Below are 25,263 nucleotides of genomic sequence, written 5' to 3' on the forward strand. Positions count from 1 at the left end.
GCATCAGTGGTCGCATAACCAGGACTCGTGATATGCGCCAGCTGCTCGTACAACCGTCAACCACCTGCTTCCATGGCTTCACGTGATCCTGATTGGGGGACTAAGCAGGTGCTACACCTTGCAGGCTAGTGGAGGGAAGGAGCGCCTTACACTTCCTTTGGTAGAGATGTTATCTCCACCCCACACCCATTGGGCTGAAGATAGAAAAGCCTGAAATCACAGCCACCAGACTCAAAGACGATTACTATCCTGCTGTTATAAGATTATGAAATAGTTCCCCAGTATGATAAATTGGACTCTTGACCTCACAATCTATCTTGTTATCTCTTGCACTTTACCTGCACCTTCTCTGTAGCTGTTACACTTAATTCCGCATTGTTATTGTTTTACCTTGTTCTACTTCAATGTACCGTGTAATGATCTGATCTGTAGGAAGCGTATGTAAGAAAAGTTTTTCACAGTATCTCAGTTCAAGTAAAAGTAACAAACCAATTCCAATTCCAAACTTCGCTGTTGTTTTTAAACTGGATTGTTGGTTAAAGGCTCACCAATATTAACCATAACATTTAGGACCCAGGGTTGTTAGAAAATCCACCTTGTGTGAGACTTGCCCATTGCCCCTTACATTATTATGCATTCATTGTGTTTGGATATCATTTGCAAGGCCAGCTCTTATTGTGTATCCCTAACTGCCCATAAACAATATCATGCAAAAGTCTTAGACACACACATATATATATCTAGGGTGGCTAAGACTTTAGCAACAGTGCTGCAGTAATTTTATGTATTGCACTGTATTGCTGCCACAAACAAAAACAAATTTCATGACATATGTGAGTGACGATAAACCTTATTTTGAAATGGCCTTTATTCAGAGTGGGAAGGGGTCAGGGAGAGGGGAACCATGGTTGGGAAAAGGTGGGGGGAGGGGGAAGCACAAGAGAGACATTCTGTAACGATCAATAAACCAATTGTTAAGCAAATGACCTTGTCTGGTGTCTCAGGCTGTGTGTGTCTGTACCCGCACCACTCCCTGCCCCTGGCACTCTTCTGTCACCTGTCCCACACCCCTCCCATGGCACTCCACCTTCAACATTCCCACCACCCTTTGCTTCTGCTGCATTTACAAGCTCGCTCTCCGTTCTATGATGATAAATACTAGTATATAGGATATAGAGAAAACCTACAGCACAATACAGGCCCTTTGGCCCACAATGCTGTGCCGAACATGTACTTACTTTAGAGATTACCTAGGTTACCCAAAGCCCTCTGTGGGTACAAATTGTACAGTGCAAGAATAAGAAGAAAGCCCTGAACTCTGAGTGGAGTCATCGGGATGCTGTCGTGACAGTGTTTTTTTTTAGCAGGCTTTCTTATTTTTACGGGGCCGGGTTGCTAGCTCAACGCTCAACCCGGCACGGATGGAAAGCGTGCAAGGGAGCCAGCTGGATTCGACCTCAGGAGCCTTCGCTCCGAAGTCCGGCACTGATGCCACTTCGCCACCAGCTGGCCACTGCGAAATAATCTTGCTCTATATATACCTAAGACTTTTGCACAGTACTTTATCGTTTTAGAGTCACCTACAGTCCTGTTGGTTTGGAGACACTTGTTGGGGAGATAAGAACTCTGCATAGTTGGCATGTCACCCAAAACTTTGACAAACTTCTAAAGATGCATGTTGAGGAATATCTTAACGTGTTGCATCATGGCCCGATATGGAACGCCCAGGAACTGGAAAGGCAGCAGACTGTGTGGATGCAGCCCAGTTCATCACAGGCAAAGCCCTCCCCACCATTGAGTACATTTACGTGGTGTGCTGCACACATGCAAGCGTCATCCATCATCAAGGACCCCTACTATCCAAGTGTGCTCTCTCCTCACTACCACCATTGGGCGGGAGCTATAGAAGCCTTAGATCAACACCATCAGGATCAGGAACCGTTATTACTCTTCAACCATTAGGCTCCTGAACCAGTGTGGATACTTCAATCATCACCACTCTGAACTGATTCTACGACCTCCATCTTCACTTTGAAATACTCTTTACAGCTCATGCTTTCTTTATAGTTTAATTTGCACAGTATGTCTTCTTATGCACTTTGGTTGTTTGTCAGTTTATTTTTAGTTTTTTACAAAATCCCTTGTATTCCTTTTTCTTCTGTAAATACCTGCAAGTAAATAAATTTCTTAGATAATAAATTTAATTTGAACTTGTTCTTTGTACTTTGTACAATTAACCTACCAAACTGTGTGTATTTGGGATGTGGAAGGAAATCAAAGCACCTGGGGGATTCTGACTTGGGAGAGCATGCAAACTCCACACAGAGTGCACCAGAGGTCGGCACTGAACCGGTGTCACTTGAACTGAGGGGCAGCAGGTCTACAAGCTGCAGCATTGTGCCACTCTAAACTGGCCAATAAAAGTTGTGGTAAAGGATCCGAGGGGCGGTTGATGGGCTACAGGGTAATAAGATGGGGGCAAAGGGACAGATCCGGCACTAAGCCCATCCAGCAAAGGCCGAACAGTAGTTAGGGCCCCACCGCTTTGATTCGGCCCCAAGACCACACTAGCATTGGTCGCCATGGCCGCACCTGCATTCTCGAGAGTCCAGTTCGATGGATCCTTCAGGCAAAGACACCAGGTCGTACAGACGGTTCAAAAGCACAACTCCCAAAGGGAAATTACAGACTGTGGATTGCAGTGAACGTAGTCTGGAAAAAGTGTAATTAATAGGGCAATTAGTCGTCTTGTTCGCTGGCAGTAAAGTGCTGCCATGCTTCACCAGCTCCATCGAAACCTATATTAGCATTAGTTAATAGTGAACCAATATTAACATCATGTCCCAGGGCCAGCATTCCCAGCACTGAGGACAATCTGCAACCCAGATGGTTCTGTTAGATGGACCATATCAAAGACGTAACGCCCCAGACCATGACTACTCAAGATGGAGAAGAGAAACAAGTTTGTCACTGTAGATTTCAAGTCCAGGTATCAGGAGCACACAGAGGCCTGAAATGAGTGGCAGAAACAAGTAGGCTTAATATCACTGACATACACTCAGTAGCCACATCCTGTACCCAATAAAGTGGCCACTGTGTGTGTGACTGTGGTCTTCTGTTGCTGTAGCCCATCTACTTCAAGATTCGACATGTTGTGCATTTGGAGATGCTCTTCTGCACACCACTGCTGTAACACGTGGTTATTTGGGTTACTGTCACCTTCCTGTCAGCTTGAACCAGTCTGGCCATTCTCCCCTGACCTCTCTCATTAACAAAGCATCTTCACCCACAGTATTGCCCGTCACTGGATGTTCTTTTGTTTCTCGCACCATTCTCTATAAGTGCTAGAGACGGTCGTGAGTGAAAATCACATTAGATCAGCAATTTCAAACCAGCCCGTCAGACACCAACAATCATTCCACACTCAAAGTCACTTGGATCACACTTCTCCCCCATTCCAATGTTTGGTCTGAACAACAACTGAGCCTCTTGACCATGTCTGCATGCTGTTATGCATTGAGTTGCTGCCACATGATTGGCTGATTAGATATTCAATAGCGAGCAGCTGTACAGGTGTACCTAATAAAGTGGCCCCTGGGTGTACGTTGTGAAGTTTGTCGCTCTGTGGTAGTAATACAGTGCTATAGGTAAAACAAAATATAAGCTACAATGAGAATATATTAACAAATAAACAAGTAGTGCAAAAACAGAGCAAAAACGAGACAGTGTTTATGCGTCCATGGTCTGTTCAGAAATCTTATGGCAGAGGGGAAGGAGCTGTTCCTAAAACATTGAGAGTGTGTGACAAAGAGTGAGTGAGGACTGCATCACCTTACGGTCTGCCCCCAACCATCTTATTAGGCTCCTGGCTATTTATAGTTAATCCGTTGGGCATATCATTTGCCTCACAGCCGATGGCTGTGGAGTGGAAACCAGTCGTGCACGATTTTACAGAACTGCTTGGAAAAGAATTTACATCTGTGGGTGAAAAGTGCCAGAGCTAAGAAATTAAAGCATGATAAACAATCTATATTGCCCAGCCCCTTTAAGAGGAAGATACTGAGCAAGAGAAGACCATGAGAAACAGCAGAAGAACTAGGCCATTTGGCCCATTGAGTCTGTTCTAGCATTCGATCGTGGCTGATTTATTTTATTTAGAGATATAGCACGGTAACTGGCCTTTCTAGCCAAACGAGCCAACGCCAACTAAATACACCCAAGTGAAGAACTAACCCACTAATCCGCAAGCCTTTCCTATGTGGGAGGAAACCGGAGTAGCGGGAGCAAATTCACACAGTCACGGGGAGAACGAGCGAACTCCTTACAGACAGCAGCCGGAAATGACCCTGGTTCACTGGTGCTGTCAAACGTTGTGCTAACCATCGTGCTACTGTGCCCATTTATGATTCCTCACAACCCCATTCTCCTGCCTTCTCCCCGTAACCTTTGGCACACTTACTAATCCAGAACCTATCAACCTCTGCTTTAAATATACCCAATGACTTTGCTTCCACAACCATCAGTGGCAATGAATTCCGCAGATTCACCACCCTCTGGCTAAAGACGATCCTCCTCTTCTCTGTTTTAAAGGAACAACCTGTACTCTGAGGCTCTGCCCCCTGGTCCTAGGCTTCCCCACTATACATCCTTTCTGCATCCACTCTATCTAGGTCTTTCAATATTCGATTGGTTTCAATGAGACCTCGCCGTCATACTTCTAAATTCCATTCGGAGGCATCAAATGCTCCTCGTATGTTAACCCTTTCAGTCCTGGGAACATTCTCATGAACTTCCTCTGGACCTTCTCCAACGGCAGGACATCCTTTCTGACGATTCTCCAAGTTCAGTCTGACCAGTGCCTTATTTAGCTTCTGGATCCCCAAAAAGACTGCGCATTCACATTACTTAAGTCCTTCAAGATTTTATACACCTCTATAAGGTCACCCCAATGCCTTATGAAGTCCAGCATTACATCCTTGCTTTTATATTCTAGTCCTCTTGAAATGATATACATAAGGTCATGGAAAAGTACTGCTCAGAAACAGGCCCTTTGGCCCATCTAGTCCATGCCGAACTATTTAAATTACCTACTCCCATCGACCTGCACCCAGAAAATAGCCCTCCATGCCCCTACCACCCATGTACCTGTCCAAAGGACGATGAAAATCTCAAAACAGAATCTCTCAGGAATGTTAACCCATTAGAGGCTCGTTTTTCTCTTGCTCTCAGATTCTCGCTTTCTCTTACCAGAAGTTAAGCTGCTAAAGGGCCACAGATCCCACAGCTTCCACACTGTGCCAACGTATGGAGTACTGGGTTGCTTCAGCGGACTTGTGCCTGGCCAAATGCCTGTTCTTTACTGGAGTGTGTCATCTACGTCGAGACCTCGAGTCCCGGCAAACAGCTTCTCCTTTGTCTCTTGTTTTTGCAGCTCACAGCTACACTTAGTCAGGGGTCACACTGCAAAGCAGTCGAGACGCAGCACGTCCACAAGCCTTCTACGTCCCTCCAACCTTGCCACCAGCTCAGGCTGGTGCCAGGGTCAAGCGCAGACGGTCAGAATGTTCAGAAGCATTTCATGGCTCAGTCACACTGCATGTCAAAGGGTTTCATCCCAATGGCATGGACTGCCTTCCAAATGCAAAAAAAATGCATGAGATAATGAAAGTCATTGCGCCTTGATTAAAGGGCAATAGTTTAAGCACAGAAAAACCAGCAATTGCTGAGGAAATTAACTCCTTGTCTGTCCTGAAGCTATGCACTCCCGCTTGGTTCAAAGAAAATTGTTGCCTTTTCTCCAGCCTCTCCTGCCGTGAGCCTGCCCATTAAAACTGCACAGATTACTGGATAATGATCTGGAAATGGGGCCGTTTTGTCGAGCACCTTTGCTCCATCTGCCGCAAAAGCCTGGTGGCCACCCATTACTACTTGACTTCCCATTTCCATTCTGATGTGTCCGGGCCACGGCCCCCTCTACAGCCATAATGAGATCACTCTCAGGTTGGAGAAAAAGCACCTCATTTTCTGTCTGGGTAGCCTCCCACTCGAAGGCACGAGTTGGAGTTTTCTCCAACTTCTGATAATTTCTCCCCCTCCATCCTACTCTCTTTTTAAATTCCCCATTCCAGTTAGCCCTTCATCCCTTCTCTTCTCCTCCCCTGCCCATCTTCTCCCTCTGGTGACCCTCCACCTTACTTTCCTCCCATAGTCCACCACCCCATCCTATTCGATTCCTTCTTCTTTAGCCCAGCTTCTTAACTTCATCTCCCACCCCCCCCCTTCTCCACGGAGCCACCTTCCCATTCATAAACGTGAGAAAATCTGCAAATGCTGCTAATCCAAAGCAACGCACACACACGCAATGCCGGCGGAAATCAGCAGGTCAGGTCGCTTCTATGGAAATAGATGAACAGGTGATGTTTCGGCCAAGACCCTTCCTCAGGACATATTCCCATGCACCCGGTCTCACCTATCGCCTGCCAGTTTGTATTTCTTCCCTTCCCACATCTTACTATCCTGACTTCTTCCTGCTTCCTTTCCAGTCCCGATGAGGAGTCTTGGCCTAAAACATCACTCTTTTTTCCTCTTCATAGATGCTGTCTGACTTGGTGTGTTACTCCAGTAATCTGTGTGTATTGCTCAGGATTTGAAGTATCTTCCGAATCTCTTCTGTTTAAGGCTGCTATCTAGAGCAGCTAACTTAAGTACCTACTATTGCTATTCATTTACAAGTAGGTGAGTTAGCTATGGGGAGAAAAATCAAAAAGGGAGGTGATTGGTATCTGAGAAAAATTAAGGTGACTGAAGGTGCTGGAATCTGGAGCAGAAAACAAACTGCTGGGAAGACCTATTGGGTCAGACAGCACCTGTGAGGGCAAAGGGATGAGTCGATTTGGGCCCCTTATCTAATAGGGTGCTGGGGTCTGTGCCAAAGGAGGTGTAAGGAGCTCCTTCCTTCTGCTAGCCTGCAGGTCACCCTTGGGCAAGGTGTAGCACCTGCTTTGCTTCCCCAGATCAGGGTCACGTGAAGCCATGGGAGCAGCTGGTGGGTGGTCGTATGAGCTGCTGGTGCGTATCACAAGTCCAGATCACGCGACCACTGTCGCTGTGCAGACAATCTCCGAAGAGTTTTGATAATGGCTGGAGTCACCCATCTTGTAAAGACACGGCTCAGCAGAAGGCAACGGCAAACCACTTCTGTAGAAAAATTTGCCAGGAACAATCATGGTCATGGAAAGCACATAATAAACCAATGACCTGACAAAGGATGTGCTGGCATTGGATAAGGTCCAGAGGAGATTCATGAGAATGATCCTGGAAATGAAAGGGTTATTGATTTATTTATTTCTTGAGATACAGCAGGAGTAGACTTTTCTTGCCCTTTGAGCCATGCCACCCAGGAACCTCTGATTTAACACTAGCCTAATCACAGGACAACTTACAACGACCTACCAACTGGTACGTCTTCAGACTGTGGGGGAAACTGGAGTACCTGGACGAAACCCATGTGGTCACAGGGAGAAAGTACAAACCCCTTACAGCATTGAACCTGGGTCACTGGAACTGTAAAGTGTTGTGTTAACCAGTACGCTACCATGCCAGTAATGTCTGAGGAGCATTTACTGACTCTGGACTTGTACTTAATGGAGTTTTGAAGAATGCCGGGGGATCTCATTGAAACCTATCAAAAATTGAAATGCCTGGATGGAGAAGATGTTTTCAATAATGGGTGAATCTAGGACCAGGGGCACAGACTCACAATATAAGGATATCCCTTTAGAACAGAGATGAGGAGTGTGGTCCATCCTGATGAAGGGTCTCAACCCAAAATGTCAACTGTTTATTCCCCTTCATTAATACTGCCAGAGTTGCAAGCTCATCCCTTTACCTGACTAGCTTCATTCATCCATTATGTGCCGTGTCGTGTGACGTGGGCGATCATGGTCTTTATGATGATGATTGTTCTTGGTAAATTTTTCTACAGAAGTGGGTTTACCATTGCCTTCTTCTGGGCAGTGTCTTTACAAGACGGGTGACCCCAGCCATTATCAATACTCCTCAGAGGTTGCCGGCCTGGCATCAGTGGTTGCATAACCAGGACTTGTGATATATGCCAGCTGCTCATAGCTAACTAGCTTAATCCATGTTTGACATGTGTGTACTGTCCCTTTAAAGAGATATGAAGAAACATCGAGATGCAAGAAGATTCACAGATACTTGTGACCTCAAAACATTTTCTGACAGGCCTGGTTTTAAGGTCTATTAAAAATAACGTTCAATTTCTCCTCAATTACAAATTAGACTTCATTCATGACCCATGTGATGGTGTCACATTGACACCATTAGTTCAAAGTGTTGGTAATTATTTCTTCTCTTGAAAAAAGGTATTAGTGAACTTTAATATTTTTCTTTTCTCTCTGGCTGGAATCAGTTTTTGTTTTCTCAGTGAGAATGTACAAGGCCTTCAATTAAATTGGCCATAATTGATGACTGGTGTCTGGCACCATTGGGATTAAGTCAACACCCTAAGTGTTCAAAATGCCTGCATGAATAATTTAGTGCTGATTTCACAACTCACTCTATAATTAAGGAATTTAAATTCAGTTCATTTATTACAGATAGAGAATACATAGCCTAATTATTGAAGCAAACCTATTTGGTTGTTATACATGTTCATCTGGTGCTCTTATATTCTCTAGTATCACATGGTGGCATAGCCACTAGGGTAATGCTATTAGATAGATAGACAGATAGATAGATAGATAGATAGATAGATAGATAGATACTTTATTCATCCCCATGGGGAAATACAACTTTTTTCCAATGTCCCATACACTTGTTGTAGCAAAACTAATTACATACATAATTACAGCGCCAATGACTGGTTTCAATTCCACCGATGTCTGTAAGGAGTTTGTATGTTTTCCCCATGATATTGTGGGTTTCCTCTGGGTTCTCCAGTTTCCTCCCACATTCCAAAGACTTATGGGTTAGTAGGTTAATTGGCCACAGTGAAGCAAATGGATGGCGCATGCAGATTGGGCCAGAAAGGACAGTTACTTTGCTTCCTCATTGCTATTATTTTTTGAGGACCTGTCCTGGTCTAGTGCTTGATTGCAATCATGGAGAAACCACTACTTCCTTGGGAGTTTGCGAAGATTTGGAATGACATCTAAAACTTTGACAAACTTCTATACTTGTGTAGAGGGGAGTACATTGATTGGCTGCATCACAGCTTGGAATGGAAACAACAATGCCCTTGAATGGAAAATCCTAACAAAAGTAGTGGATACAGCCCAGTCCATCATGGGTAAAGTCCTCCCAACTTTTGAGTACATCTGCATGAAACAGTATTGCAGGAAAGCAGCATCCAGGACATATCATTTCTCCCATCAGGAAGAAGGTACAGGAGCCTCAAGACACATGCCACCAGGCGTAGAAACAATTATTGCCCCTCAACCATCAGGCTCTTGAACTTTACTCAACTTCACTTGCCCAATCTTTGAAATGTTCCACCATCAATAGACTCACTATCAAGGACTCTTCATCTCAAGTTTTCGATATTTATTGTGTATTTATATATTATTACTTCTTTGTTTCTGTATTTGTACAGTTTGTTGTCTTCTGCAATTTGGTTTAACACCCAAATTGGGCAGCCTTCCATTGATTCTGTTATGGATATTATTCTATAGATTTATTGAATATGCCCACAAGAAAATGATTCTCAGGAGTTGTATATGATGGCATTTATATACATTGATAATAACTTTATGTTGAACTTTTTTTGAATTTTGAATCTTGAAATAAAAATAACAAAATCATAAATTCATTCTAACATATAAGTGACTCCAGATAGTTAACAAGCCAACTGTCTCTGAAACACCCATGGCAGTTCAAGGCTAATTCAGAATAGACAACAAAATAAAGAAACTGCATGGCAATCAGATCCTGCTTGTTTTTTTGCTCAGTGAAGAACAGACAGCTGAAAAAGCAATGGATGCTTCTGTCCCAGTGAAAGTTAAGGGCATTTCATTGGGAGAGAAAATAAGCTTTAATGAGTCTGCAATTAAAAACAACCATCCCTTGACTGAAAGATATCTTATCATGTGTATCACCTCAGACAAATGTCTCATTTCTTCATACTTTTACTTATCAATAATACTGCAGATACTATGGCCTACCCATGACACTGTTGGTCAAAGGTATTGTAAGATTAGAATTACAAAATAGCTCTTAATTAAACCAACTAACAATGCCACACTCATCTACTGGGAACATCTTGTGAGTTTAGGACATAATCTACAAAAATAAGGAGAAGTGATGTGATTCTTTGTGACATCCTGAATATGATGCACTCAGTGGCAACTTTATTAGGGACACCTGTACACCTGTTCATTCATGCAAATATCTAATCAGCCAATCGTGTGGCAGCAACTCAGTGTGTAAAAGCATGCAGGCATGGTCAAGAGGTTCAGCTGCTGTTCAGACCAGATATCAGAAAGGGGAAGAAATGTGATCTAAGTGACTTTGACTCTGGAATGATTGCCGGTGCCAGAGGGGGTGTCTGATTATCTCAAAAACGCAAAAGAGCCTCTAGAATTTACAAAGAATAGTGCAAAAACCAAAAAAAAAATATCCAGTGCATGGCTGTTGTATGGGTGACAATGCCTTACCAATGACAGAAGGCAGAGGAGAATGGCCAGACTGGTTTAAGCTGACAGGAAGGCAACTGCAATTCAAATTAGTACGTGTTACAACTAACAATACCGCACTCATCTACTGGGAACATTTTGTGAGTTTAGGGCATAATCTACAAAAATACGGAGAAGTGATGTGATTCTTTGTGACATCCTGAACATGATGCACTCAGTGGCCACTTTATTAGGGACACCTGTACACCTGTTCATTCATGCAAACACGCAACAAATCGAACCTTGAAGCAGATGGCCTACAGCAGCAGAAGGCCATGATCGTAAACCCAGTGGCCACTTTATTGGGTACAAGAGGTATCTAACGACAAGGCAATTCAGTATATTGCACTGTAAGCCATGGCTCTAATGGTCATCAGAGCAAACTAAACAGAAGGTGTCCCATCCAACTGATGTCCATTACCCCATCGTGTTTTGGAACGTTTCTTTACTGAGTCCTAGCCTCAAACAGGCATCAGCGACGGACTTCGGAAGCGAAGCTCCCAAGTTCGAACCCAGTCGGCAGCCCCCCCACCCCCAGGCACGCTTTCCATCCATGCTGGGTTGAACGCCGAGATAGCCACTCGGCCTCGTAAAATACAAGGGCCGTTCGTACCGTGACCCGGTTAATCCGAAAGGAGACCAATCCTGACACCACGCGCCAGACAAGAATGGCTGAATGAAACGATGAGCCTCAAATATTCTACCAGATGAGCCACATTCTTGTGCACAGAACATAAGTCACAAAGTTAAAAGCAGACTAGCTGGTTATACAAGCTTGGTTGGGTTTGGATTGGATAGTAACCTTTGTGATGCAATTACAAACTCGCGGAAGAAGAAACTGCACTGAGTTTTTTCAATACTTTTCATGCCTCTTTCAGATTTCAGAGTGTCAGGCAGCCAATTAAGCACATTTGGAACATTGCTGTAATTCAAAGAATGAGATAGAAGTAAAACACCACAGATGCCTGACATGAAATAAAACCAGAAACTCCAACAAATACTGAGTAACTCAGGCAGCATCTACAGGAAGGGAAAAATAATTAGCCAAAGACCAAGTCAAATAAATTTTATTAACAAAGTGCATATATATTTCCATATACTATCTTGTGATTCACTTTCTTCCAGATATTTACAGAAAATAAAGAAATACAAAAGAATTTCTGAAAAACTATATATAAACAAAGACTGACAAACAAAACAATGAACCCTGACACTGCTGGAAAGCCAAGATGGAATGATTATTTATGCCTTTTTAAAATTTTAAATTATTTGTAGTTTTGAGTTTTGAAACCCTAACTTTCAACTCAATCTCTCTCTCTCTCTATTCTGTACATACTACCAAGTCTCCTGAGGGATGACCTGATAGAATTTTATGAAATACTGATTAGCATAGATATTTTCCTCAGGGTGGAAATGTCAAATGCTAAAGGGCTTAGGCTGAGGATGAGAGAGATAAAGTTTAAAGGAGATTTACAAAGAAGTTGTTTTAACACAGGGGGTAGTGCAGTACTGTGCAAAAGTCTTGTGTATATGTGTGTGTGTGTGTGAATATATATATATATAGATAGATAGATAGATAGATAGATAGGGTGCCCAAGACTTATGCATAGTACTGTATTTGTCAACGTGGGACTGGACAGCTAGTTTGTAAGTCTGGCAGAACCAATGGATGTTGGGAATAGCGAGGGTGGAGTGCCGTGGGAGGGGTATTGGATAGGTGGTAGAGAAGGAGTGCTGGGGGCAGGGGGGTTGGTGCAGTTGCAGACACACCCAACTCTGAGATGCCAGGCAAGGTCATTTGATTCCAAGCAATCGGTTTATTGATCATTACAGAACGTCTTTCTGTTGCTTTCCACTACCTCCCCTCTCCCTTTCCCCCTTGATTCCTCTTTCCCTGCCCCCTTCCCATTCTCAGTCCACAGTAGAGACCCATATCAGGATCAGATTTATCATCACTCACATATGTCATGAAATTTGCCTTTTTTTGCAGCAGTACAGTGCAATACATAAACTTACTACAGTACTGTGCAAAAGTCTTAGGCACCCTAGCTATATATATATATATATATGCCTAAGACTTTTGCACAGTACTAAAGGTGCCTACAATGTGTTACCGGTGGAGATGGTAGAAGCAGATATAATAGCAATGGTTGAGAAATATTTAGACAGCCACATTGTGCAGGTAAGTAACAGAGGGGTACAAAACCTCTGATGGAAGATGGGAATAGTTGGATTGGCATCATGGTTGGCACAGATATGATGGGTGGTAGGGCCTATTCCTCTGTTGTACTGTTCTATGCTCCATGCAATGGTTAAATAGATATAGCAAGATCACAGTAACAATAAACACAAAGTACACTGCAGATGCTGTGGTCAAATCAACACGTACAAACATGCTGGATGAACTCAGCAGGTCGGGCGGCATCCGTTGAAATGAACAGTCAACGTTTCGGGTTGAGACCCTTCATCAGGACTGAAGAAGGAGGGGGCAGGGGCCACATAAAGAATGTAGGCGGAGGGTGGAAAACCAATCAGAGGAAAGATCAAGGGGTGGGGGAGGGGAAACAGGGAGGGGATAGGCAGGAAAGGTGAAGAAGGAATCTAAGGGGAAAGCACTATGGGTAGTAGAAGAAGGCAGAATCATGAGAGAAGTGATAGGCAGCTAGAAGAGGAGACAGAGTGAAAGTGGGATGGGGGAAGGGAGAGGGAGGGAATTACCGGAAGTTGGAGAATTCGATGTTCATGCCAAGGGGCTGGAGACTACCCAGACGGTATATGAGGTGTTGCTCCTCCAACCTGAGTTTGGCCTCATCATGGCAGTAGAGGAGACCATGTATGGTCATATCCAAATGGGAATGTAAAGCACAGTTGAAGTGTGTGGCAACCGGGAGATCCACAGTAACAATGATGTTCAGAATTTTTAATGTTAGTCCACCAGCTGTAAGAATGGGGCTCGATTCCTGCTGCTGTCTTTAAAGAGTTTGTACATTTTCCCTATGTGGTATTTTCCTGGTGCACCAGTTTCCTCTCACATTCCAAAAGTGTAAGGGTTAGGATTAGTGAGCTGTGGACGTGCGATTTTGAGGCCAGAAGCACGGCAACACTTGCAGGCTGCCCAATACGATCCTCACTGATTTGATTTGATGCAAACAACGTATTTCACTGTATGTTTTGCTGTAAATGTGACAAATAAAGCTAATCTTTAAGAATATCTTTCTCCACGCATTCCCTTTAAACAACTACCCCTCTCACTTTAAGCTACATTTGACACTTTGACTCTGGGATAAAGATTCTGGCTGCCTACCCTGTCTATGGTCCTCATAATTTTATAAACTTCTATCAGATTTTTTCCTTGGCCTCAACACTTCAGAGAAAGGAACTTTGTTCAACCTCTCCGTATAACTCGTGCCCTTTAATCCAGGAAATGAGTAGGAAACGTAACAGGCTCTAAGGCCCCCTAGCATGCACCTCCACGGCTGATCAACTACACCCTCCTATCTGATGCCCATGTTCTCGCCCAAACCTGCCAGCCTGAAGATGCTAAGCAACACAAACAAAGTGCTGGAAAACTCAGCAGGACGGGCAGCATCTGTGGAAATGAATAAACAGTCAATGTTTCGGGCAGAGACCCTCTCTCAGTACGGAAAAGGAAATTGGAAGAGGCCAGTATAAAAAGATGGAGGACTAGCCAGAAGGTGATAGGTGAAGCCTGGTGGGTAGAAAAAGTGCATTGAGAAGAAAGAATCTGATAGGAGAGGAGATTGGAGCATAGGAGAAAGAGAAGGAGGAGGGGACCCGGGGGAGGTGATAGGTAGGTGAGAAGAGGTAAGAGGCCAGAGTGGGGAATAGAAAAAGAGGGGAGGCGGAGGGAACATTACTGGAAGGAGAAATCAATCTTGATGCCATCAGGTTGGAGATTACCCAGACAGAAAATAAGGTGTTCCCCCATCTTGAGGGTGGCCTCTCCTTGGCACAAGAGGAGGCCTTTGACTGATATGTCAAAATGGGAATAGGAATTGGAATTAAAGTGTTTGGCCACAGGGAAATTCTGCTTCTGGTGGATGGAGTGGAGGTGTTCGACGATGCGGTCTCTCATTTACTAGGGGTCACAGCAGTGTAGAGGAGGCCGCATCGGGAGCACCAGACACAATAGGCAACTCCAGCAGATTCACGGGTGAAGTGTTGCCTCACCTGGAAGGACTGTTTCGGGACCCAAGTGGAAGTGAGGGAGGAAGTGAGTGGGCAGGTGTAGTACTTTGGCTGCTTGCAGAGGTAAGTGGCCGAACGGATGAATGGACACGCTGCTTGTCACAGGATCCAAGTCTCACTGTGAAACAGAGATATCCTTCTCCATTATGAAAACTGTCACAGTATAAGCAAATTATTACCAAAGTACCTATACACCCAGTGGCCACTTTATTAGGTACCTCCTAATGTGTGTAAGTTTGTTGTCTTCTGCATCTGTAGCTCGTCCACTTCAAGGGTCACCATGTTGTGCATTCAGAATGTTTGCGGCTAGGACTCAACAAAGAAACCTTCCTAAACATGTTGGGGAAATGAAGGTTTGATGGGTCCCCTTCACGAGAGGTTACCTGTGATCACCATTACAGCCATGACTTACGATGCAATACACTGAGTGGCCCTGATACTAGATACCCCTTGTACCCAATAAAGTGGCTACTGAGTGTACATTCGTGGTCTTCTGCTGTTGGAGCCCATCCACTTCAGTGTTTGACGTGCTGTGTGTTCAGAGATGCTCTTCTGCACACCACTGCCATGATGCATGGCTGTTTGAGTTACTGTTGTCCTCCTGTCAGCTTGAACCAATCTGGCCATACTCCTCTGACCTCTCTCATTTACAAGGTGTTTTTGCCACAGAACTGCTGCTCATTGGATGTTTTAAAAAAATTTTTTGCTCCATTCTCTGTAAGCTCTAGACTGTTGTGCGCGAAAATCTCAGACCAGTACTTTCTAAGATATGCCAACCACCCCCATCTGACATCAACAATCATTCCACAATCAAAATCACTTAGATTATGTTTCCTCCCCATTCTGATGGTTGATCTGAACCTCTTGACCATTTCTGCATGCTCTTATGCATTGCGAGCCTGCCATGTGATTGACTGATTAGATATTTGCATTAACGAGCTGGTGTACAGGTGTACCTAATAAAGTGGCCACTGAGGCGGTGTCACCCTGAGATTCATTTCCTTGCAGGCATTTACAAAGGAAAACAAAGGAATACAATAGAATTTATGAAAAAACACACACACAAAGACTGACAAACAAAAGAAGACCAATTGTGCAATTAAGGAGAAACAAATACATAATACTGAGAACATGAGCTGTTGAGTCCTTGAAAATGAGTTTATAGTTTGTGGAATCAATCAGAGTTGATGTGAGTGGAGTTATCCATGCTGATGCTTGTAGGGTAATAACTTTTCCTGACTCTTGTGGTGTGGGACCTGAAGCTTCTGTACCTCCTGCTTGATGATAATAACAAGGACAGGGCATCAGAATCAGGTTTAATATCACCAGCATAATTGTGAAATTTATTAACTTTGTGGCAGCAGTACAATGCAATACATGAAATCGAAAATAAACTGAGAATTACAGTAAGTGTATATATGTATATTAATTAGTTAAATTAATCAAGTATTGTAAAAACAGAAAGAAGAAGTAGTGAGGTCATGGGTTCATGTGCATTCAGAGATCGGATAGCAATGGGCAAGAAGCTGTTCCTGAATCATTGAGTGAGTGTCCTTCGGCTTCTACACCTCCTTCCTGACGGTCGCAGTGTGAAGAGGGCATGTCTTGGGTGCTGGGGTTCTTTTGTAATGGACACCACCTTTTTGAGGTGTGACCTGGATGTTGGGGAGCCTTGATGATGGATGTTGCTTTCTTATGGCAGCTCTCATGCCCATTGGTCGAGAGACCGGGCTGTATCCATCACTTCTTGTAGACATTCCCCTTTCTGGACATTGGTGTTTCCATGGCAGGCTGTGATGGAACCAGTTAGGATACTGTCCACTGTGCATTAGAGATGTTTGGCAAAGTTTTAGATGATATGCCGAATTTACACAAACTTCGAAGAAAGCGGGGTGCTGCTCAATACAAACTCAACATCAAAACAAGACACTTCTTCTCAGACTATACTTTCCTGTTAGCAAACTTTCGGAACAGTTCCACACTCAAAATACTGGAGGAACTCAGTAGTCAGGTACTATGTATACCTACTGCCCATTGTGCCCCTCATTTAAGGCAGCAATGAAGGTCCTCCATCTCTGATGGTTTTCAGAGCTTCCTTCATCATTTCAGTAACTTCCTCTCAGTTTCAGTACTGTCAATCATGCAAGGCTCAGTTGTAGAATGATTTGTCATTGCTGTTTCCATAACAATTTAGTTTTACCAGTCAAGGTCGTTAGCCCTGAGCTGAACCCCAGAACTTGGAGGACTGGTGGACCACACTGAGTCTGGCCTCTGTCCTTTGACCTGTTTGGCATGGGTGACCCTACCAAGCGTCAAAGCACAAAGCCCTGACTCCAGCCGACGTAGCTCTCCGGGTCACTGAGGCATGCAAGCTTCCAAACCCTACAACAAGTTTGTGGTCATCTTGGAGGAGGTACTATCAATAGAGAGGAAAAAAGAATCCATTTTTTGGACTGAGACCCTTCTTCAGGAAGTGTCTTGAAGAAGGGTTTAATGTCAAAATGTCGGCTCTTTATTCATCTCCATAGACGCTGCCTGACCTGCTGAGCTCCTGCAGCATTTTGCATGTGTTACTCTGGATTTCTGCGGAATCTCTTGTGTTTACGGTTTCACTCTGCTTCTGTTTACGACAAGTTTAAATATTTTCCTGTTTTTGCAATGTAATATTCCACACATTGCTACTTAAGGAGAGAAAGTAGAATAATTTCCAAAGGTCAGACAAACTATTTCTAGTTATACTGAAATTCTGTTAATAGCTTAACTCTGTGTTAGTTACAAATTAATCTCAGTCAGTGGGAAAAATAATATTCTCATCATCCAGCAATAAGCCTGCAGAGTTAACTTTTACAATACCTTAATGTATCTTGCCAAAGGCAATTGGCAAACCTCTTGGCAACTATATTGAGTCAACAGCTTGTATCTAACTATCGCATTTAATGTTGCAAAATGTTCGCAGGAGTTTTAGCAAACAGAATCTGTCAAGAAGAAAATGAGGAAATGTTCAGGTACCTTCACCAGAGGAAGTGAACATAGAACAATGAAGAGCACAGCTTAGGAACAGGCCATTTGGCCCACAGTGTTGTGCTGAACCAGCTGGAAAGCAAATCGAAGACACCCAAACAGTAATCCCTCCTACCTACACCACAACCATATCCCTCCATCTTCCTTACATTCAAGTGGCTATCCAAATGTCTCTTAAAAGCCTCCAATGTATTTGCTTCTACCACCATATCAGGCAGTGCATTCCAGGCATCCACCACTCTGAGTAAAAAACTTACCCCTCACATCCCCCCTTGAACCTATTCCGTCTCACCTTCAATGCATGCCCTCTGGTATTTGACATTTCATCCCTAGGGAACAGATCTCGCTGTCCACTCTATCTATGCCTCTCAATTGTATAAAGCTCTGTCAGATCTCCCCTCAGCCTCCAGTGCTCTAGAGAAAACAACTTAAGTTTATCCAGCCTCTCGTGATAGTACATGCCCTCCAAACCAGGCAGCATCCTGGTTAACCCCTTCTGCACCCTCTCCAAAGCCTCAACATCCTTCCTATAATGGGGCAATCAGAACTCCATGCAAAACTGCAGATGTGGCCTAACCAGTGCAGCAATTATAAAGTGCAGCAATTAAACGAAGCACATCATTACCTGCTTCTTAGGGCAAGTAGAGAGGGATGGTGTGTGTTAGAAGCATCCCACTACAGGAATAAAGAAAGGTAGCCATAACACCATAGAACAGAGAAGCATAAGTAGGCCATTGGTGGTGCAGTCTGGGCTGTCTTGAGCCGAAAACAGCATTGGGAGAACATCGAGAGAATCGAGAGAGGGACTCACAGAACTCCCATTGAAGGGAGGAGGAGAACTTCTTCAAACTTGGGGCACAAGAGACTGGAGAAACTCAAAGGGTCTAGCAGCATCTGTGAGGTGAAAAGAATTGTTGGCGTTTGGGGTTGAAAGCTTACATCAAGACCCGATGCAGTGTTTCTTTTTGAAACTTCAACAATTGCTTCTCGCCCACCCCCGACAGGCACCTCACGACCCGCAAAGTTCCTCCAGCAGATTGTCTGTTTCCTCAAAGTTCACAGTAGAGCACTCATCCAATCACCATGGATACCCAATCTCTATACACTTCCATCCCAACCCTATCAGAAAAGTCGTGGGGACTCTTCCTGGAGCAAAGACCCAACTGGTAATATGCCACCATCACTGTCACCTGAGTCCTGATTCAGGGTCACAATCAAAACACCCACTATCCCTCTGCCTCACAGATAATGCTCAACCTGCTGAGTTCCTTTCACAGTTTGTTTTCTGTTCAATATTCCAGCACCTGCTGCCTTTTGAGGTTCCGTTATTTTCCTTGTTCAGTTAGGTGGCCAGTTCTTGTACTTTGATTATGATTTTTTGTGTAAATACTGAACCAGTCAGTTACCATTCTTTTATCCTTTGTTCACAATACAAACATGCGTGTGGGGGAACACATGGTGATGATGTTACCACAACAATCCACTTTTGCCAACATGGGTCATTGACTTGAATAGGGCACGGCTGTCCCTGACAGCTGCTTAATAATCTCCTTTCTTTGCTGGAGAGAAAAAGAGCGAATTTGAAATTCTATGTGACTTTTCACAGATTCGGCTTGAAACCAAAAGGCATAGGAGCAGAATTTGGCCATTTGCCCCAACAAGTCTGTTCCGCCATTCCATCACGGCTGATTTATTATTCCTATCAACCCCATTTGCCTGCTTTCTCCCCGTAACCTTTGATGCCCTTACTAATCAAGAACCTATCATTTTCCACTTTAAATATACCCAATGACTTGGCTTCTACAGCCACCTGTGGCAATAAATTCATTGGATTCTCCACCCTCTGGCTAAAGAAATTCTTTCTCATCCTCTGTTCTAAAGGGACGTTTTTCTATACTGAAGCTGTGCCTCTGGTCCTTGTCTCGCCCACAATAGGAAACATTCTCCCCACCTCCACTCTATCTAGGCCTTTCAATATTCAGTAGGTTTCAATGAGATCCCCCCCCCCCTCCCATTCTTCTAAACTCCACACATTCTGGACCTTTCAATACTGAATCAGAGTTTATACATGGTGCAATTGTCACTCAGCAACAAGATTTCACAAACAGCGGAGGAATGCAGACAGAATTATCTCTGTCAGTGATAAAGTTGGCAGAGTAAATGTTGACCAACACAAAGCCCAACTGAAGGAGCAGAGTTTGTAAGACCATAAGACACAGGAGCACAACGAGGCCATTCACCCCATTGAGTCTGCTTCGCCATTCCATCAGATCTGATTTATTTTATTTTTTTATTGAGATACAGTGCTGAATAAGGCTTTCTGGCCCTTCAGACCACACTGCCTAGCAATCCCCCAATTTAATTTGAGTCTAATCATGAGAAAATTTACAATGACCACTTAACCTATCAACTGGTACATCTTTGGACTGTGGGAGGAAAGCTGAGCACCTGGAGGAAACCCATGGGGAGAACATACAAACTCCTTACAGGCAGTGGTGGGATTTGAAAGCAGAACACCTGTACTGTAAAGTGTTATGCTAACCACAATGATACCGTGCTGCCCCAATCCCCCTCAGTCACATTCTGCTGACGTATGCCTTATCTTAACACATCCGGTATACTATTAAATCAACACACTTCACCACCAGATTAGACCTTGTCCTCATATGACTAAGAAAGGACTTGAACCTCAGTTTTCACATTCAGGGACAAAAATGCTACTAATTAGTCTATGGCTGACTCCCATCACTGACATTGAATTTGACTGATTATCAAATGCTCACTCAGGTTGTAACTTCCAATACATCTCCATCCAGAAGAGAAAAGGAATGCTTACCAAATGTAAGCAAACATTCCTTCAATTTTCTATGAACATTTGAGCTCCATTGGACACACAAGAAGTTCAGCAGATGCTGGAAATCTAGAGTAACATGCACACAGTGTTGAAAGGATTTAGCAAGTCAGGCAGTATCTATGGAGAGGAATAAACTGTTGACACTTTGGGCTGAGATCCTTCATCAGGACTGGAGAGGAAAGGGATAAAAGCCAGAATGAGAAATTGGGAGGGAGGAGAAGGAGCACGAACTGGCAACTGATGGGTGAAGCCAGGTGAGGAGGAAAGGTAGGTGGAAGATGATAGGTGAGGAGGAAAGGTGGGTGGAAGATGATAGGTGAGGAGGAAAGGTAGGTGGAAAGTGATAGGTGAGGAGGAAAGGTAGGTGGAAGATGATAGGTGAGGAGGAAAGGTAGGTGGAAGATGATAGGTGAGGAGGAAAGGTAGGTGGAAGGTGATAGGTGAGGAGGAAAGGTAGGTGGAAGGTGATAGGTGAGGAGGAAAGGTAGGTGGAAGATGATAGGTGAGGAGGAAAGGTAGGTGGAAGGTGATAGGTGAGGAGGAAAGGTAGGTGGAAGGTGATAGGTGAGGATAAGACTGGTGGGTCGGCGAGGGGCATGATGTAAGAAGGTGGGAAGTGATTGGTGGAAGAGGTAAAGGTCTGAAGAAGGAGGAATCTAGTAGGAGAGGAGAGTAGACCATGGGAAAAAGGGAAGGAGGAACAGCACCAGAAACAGATGATAGGTAGGTGAGGAGGAAAGAAAGGTAAGAGGGGAGCCAGAATGGGGATTGGACAAAGAGAGAAAGGGGAGGTGGGAGAAATGACTGCAAGCTAGAGGAATCGACAGTCTTGCCACCAGGTTGGAGGCTGTCCAAAGGGAATAATAAGTGTTGATCTCGGGAGGGAGGGGAATGAACAGGGACTCACAGAGGGAATGATCCCTGTGGAAAGTTGGGGGGGGGGGGTATGGTAAAGATATGTTTGGTGGTAGGTTCCCTTTGGAGACAGCGGAAGTTGCGGAGAATATTCTGTTGGGTGCAGAGGTTCATGGAGTGGTAGGTAAGGACAAGAGGGAATCTATCAGTGTTAAGGTGGCAGGAAGATGGGGTGAGTGCAAACTTTTGGGAAATGGAGGAGATCCGGCTAAGGGCAGCATCAATGGAAGAGGAAGGGAAATCCCTTTTTTTAAAGAATGAGGATATCTCTGATGTCCTGGAAAGGAAAGCGGCATTCTAGGAACAGGTGCGGTTGAGACGAAGGGCCTGAGAAAAGGGAAAAGCATTTTTACAGGAGACAGGGTGGGAAAAGGTATAGTCAGAGTAGCTGTGGGAAACCACATTCTTCAAAACATTGGCACGTCCTTTCTTAATTAAGGGACCCACAACTCCAAGAGAGGACTCAGCAGAGCATTATAAAGCCTCAGCATTACATCCTTGTTCTATATTCTCATCCTCTTAAAAGAATTCTAACATTGCAGTTGGATTCCTCACCACTGACTCAACTTGCAAGTTAACCTCTAGGGAATCCTGCACAAGGACTCCCAAGCCCTTTACATCTTGGATTTTTGAATTTTCTCTCCATTTAGAAAATAGTCTATGCTTTTATTCCTTCTACCAAAGTGTGTGTGACCATGCACTTCCTGACACTGTATTCCATCTGCCACTTCTTTCCCGTTTTCAATCTGTCTAAATCCTTCTGTGGCTTCCCTGCTTCCTCAACACCACCTATCCCTTCACCAATCTTCATATCATCCACAAACTTGGCCACAAGGGCATCAATTCTGTCACCCAAATCATTGTCATACAAGGTAAAAAGAAGAGTTCCCAATACCAAGCCCTGCCAACACCTCTAGTCACCGGCATCCAATCAGAAAAGGCTCCCTTTAGTTACCAGCCATCAGAATGGTAGGTACTTTGCAATGGATCTCAGGTTATAATAATGGGCCAGTGAATCTCTGGAATTCACTGCCCTAGAAAAGTGTGGAGTCCTGCTCATCAGAACCACTTAAAATGGAGGCATTAAAGATGTGGTATTGAGGGCTCTGGGGATCAAAGCAGCACTTGATTTCTTGTGTATATCAGCCTTGATCATATTGAATGGTAGAGTAGGTCTGAGGTGCAGGCTGGCCTACTTAGAATATTACAACACAGCACAGGCCCTTCAGCCCACAAAGTTATATTGACCTTTTAACCTACTCTAAAATCAATCTAGACCTTCACTCCTACATAGCCCTCCATTTTTCTTTCATTCATGTGCCTATATATGAGTTTCTTTAATGCCCCTAATATATCTGTATCTACTATCAACCACGGCAATGCATTTCATGCACCATCGCTCTCTATGTAAAAAACCTACCTCTGTCATCTCCCCTATACTAATGCCCCCCTTTGTATTAGTTATTAAAAGTTAACAGCTTAAACTTGTGCCCCTGTAGCCCTCAGGCTTGGCCAGCATGTTTGTATTAGTTATTTCTGCTCTGGGAACAAATCTCTGGCTGTCCACTTGATCATCATTTTGTACACCTCTATCAAGACACCTCTCAACCTACCGCTCCAAAGAGAAAAGCCTTAGTTCACTTAACTTATCTTCATTAGACATGCTCTCTAATCCAGGCAGCATCCCGGTATATCTCCTCTGCACCTTCTCTGAAGCTTCCACATTCTTCCAATAATGAGATGACCAGAACTGAACACAAACTCCAAGTGTGATCTAACCAGGGCTTTATTGAGCTGCAACATTAACTTACGGCTCTCGAATTCAATCTCTTCACTAATGAAGGCCAACATATCACACGCCTTTTTAACAACCCTGTCAACTTGTGCAGCAACTTTGAGGGATCTATGAACGAGGACCCCAATACCCTACTGTTCCTCATCGCTGCCAAGATCCGTGCCATTAACTTCTCTCCTATTACCTTGTATTCTTCTGATCTCATTTCAGAATGAGTTAGATACAGCACCAAAGGGTTGTTAGAGATAATATGTGCACTGGGGAATGAGGAATCAAATGACCAGTACTCACCTTTAGTTGTTTAATAAAAATTCCGGTTTAAGATGGCACTGGTGAAACACAGTGATGCCTTACTGGCAGCAGACAAATCTACTGACTACTCTATTAATCACACTTCCTCTGGACAATGATCACCACAATCAGTAGCCTCTAACTTCGTTTTGGGAGCTGAGGTTTTGAACCGCCTGTATGACCTGGCATTTTTGCGGTGTGAACTGACGTCTTGAAGGTGCAGGGTGGTTGTGGCGTGGTCTGTATGGGCTTAATCAGGGCTGCAGGGCCCAGGCCGAGAGCGAGGAATGAACCGCTGGTGGAGTGGTCGTGTAGCTGGTTCAAAGGTAGTTCTGAGGTGAGGTGCGCCTTGACAAGGCAGAGTTAAGGCAGTGGAGCTCTAGTCTCAGAGTAAGGAATGCGGCGATGTTGACCAATTTAAGTGCAGGGCCAGATTGGAGACATCGGATACAGGCCAAATTGAGGCAGCAGGGCTTGGGCTTGAGAGTATATCGAAGTGTCAGGACCTGGGTCTGAGAGCGAGGAATAAGCTGATGTTTGGCCAAATTAAGCACTGGGCCAGATTAAAAAGGTCAGGGTGAGGGGGCTGTAGGCAAGGGATGGGCCGCTGTTCGGTTCACTGCTCTGTGAGGTATATTGATCCCTGTGCTGAACTGAGGCTGTGGCCTGCAGATGACGGGCTCATAGACCAGCTGCAGTGATGACTGGCTTCTTGGCTGTGAACTCGGTATTTGTTTCTTTTTTGCACTTTGGGTGTTTGTCGATCTTTATTAATGGGTTCTATTGAGTTTCTTTTCTTTGTGGCTGCCTGTTAGGAGACAAATCTCAAGGTTCTATATAATATACATATTTCCATAGTAAATGTAATCTGAGCTTTTCCCACAGACAAAGGTAGAGAGACTAAGAGGAGCATAATGCGCCTGTGGACACACAGTGGCCATTTTATTTGATACAGGAGTGGTGTCTGGTGTGGTCTTCTACTGCTGTAGCCCATTCACTTTGAATACTGGTTCAAAGTATTCAATGTGTTGTGCATTATTCAGAGATACTCTTTTGCACACCACTGTTGTAATGTGTGGTTGTTTCAGTTACTGTCACCTTCCTGACAGCTTGAACCAGTCTGGCCATTCTTCTCTGACCTCTCCCACTAATATGCTTTATTAAAAGAAGTGGCAGAGACGGGTACAATTGCACAGGTTTATGGGTAGGAAAGGTTGGAGGGGTGCGGGCCACATGCATTTAAATGGGACTAACTCAGGATGGGCTCTTTGGTTGGCATGGATGATGTAAAGATTTAAAGGTTGTCACATGTATATCAAAACATCGAAACGTTTAGCGAAGTGCATTGTTTGGGTCAATGGCCAACACAGGCCGAGGATGTGCTGGGGCAGCCTGGAAGTGTCACTGTGCTCTGGCACCAAAGGAGCACGACCGCAACTCACTAACCCAGCCCTATCTCATACAGCCTTGGAATGTGGGAGAAAACC

At 44.2% G+C, this 25,263-nt stretch overlaps 1 protein-coding gene across 6 annotated transcripts in view; it reads right to left on the reverse strand.

Annotated features, from left to right (window-relative positions):
• The window catches only part of LOC140718618 (membrane progestin receptor gamma-B-like), a 122,809-nt gene that overhangs the window by 77,571 nt on the left and 19,975 nt on the right, over positions 1-25,263 (reverse strand). Inside the window, exon 1 of one of the 6 annotated variants that reach the window (XM_073032592.1) lies at positions 5,248-5,478. The exons of 4 other annotated variants lie outside the window; for them this stretch is intronic. The gene's annotated coding sequence lies outside the window, so the exon portion shown is untranslated. Of the gene's footprint in view, positions 1-5,247; positions 5,479-25,263 lie in introns of those variants that run through there. One more of the 6 variants, XM_073032595.1, reaches the window with a different exon arrangement.

This window comes from Hemitrygon akajei, chromosome 30, assembly GCF_048418815.1.
Source record: "Hemitrygon akajei chromosome 30, sHemAka1.3, whole genome shotgun sequence".
Classification (NCBI taxonomy): Eukaryota; Metazoa; Chordata; class Chondrichthyes; order Myliobatiformes; family Dasyatidae; genus Hemitrygon; species Hemitrygon akajei.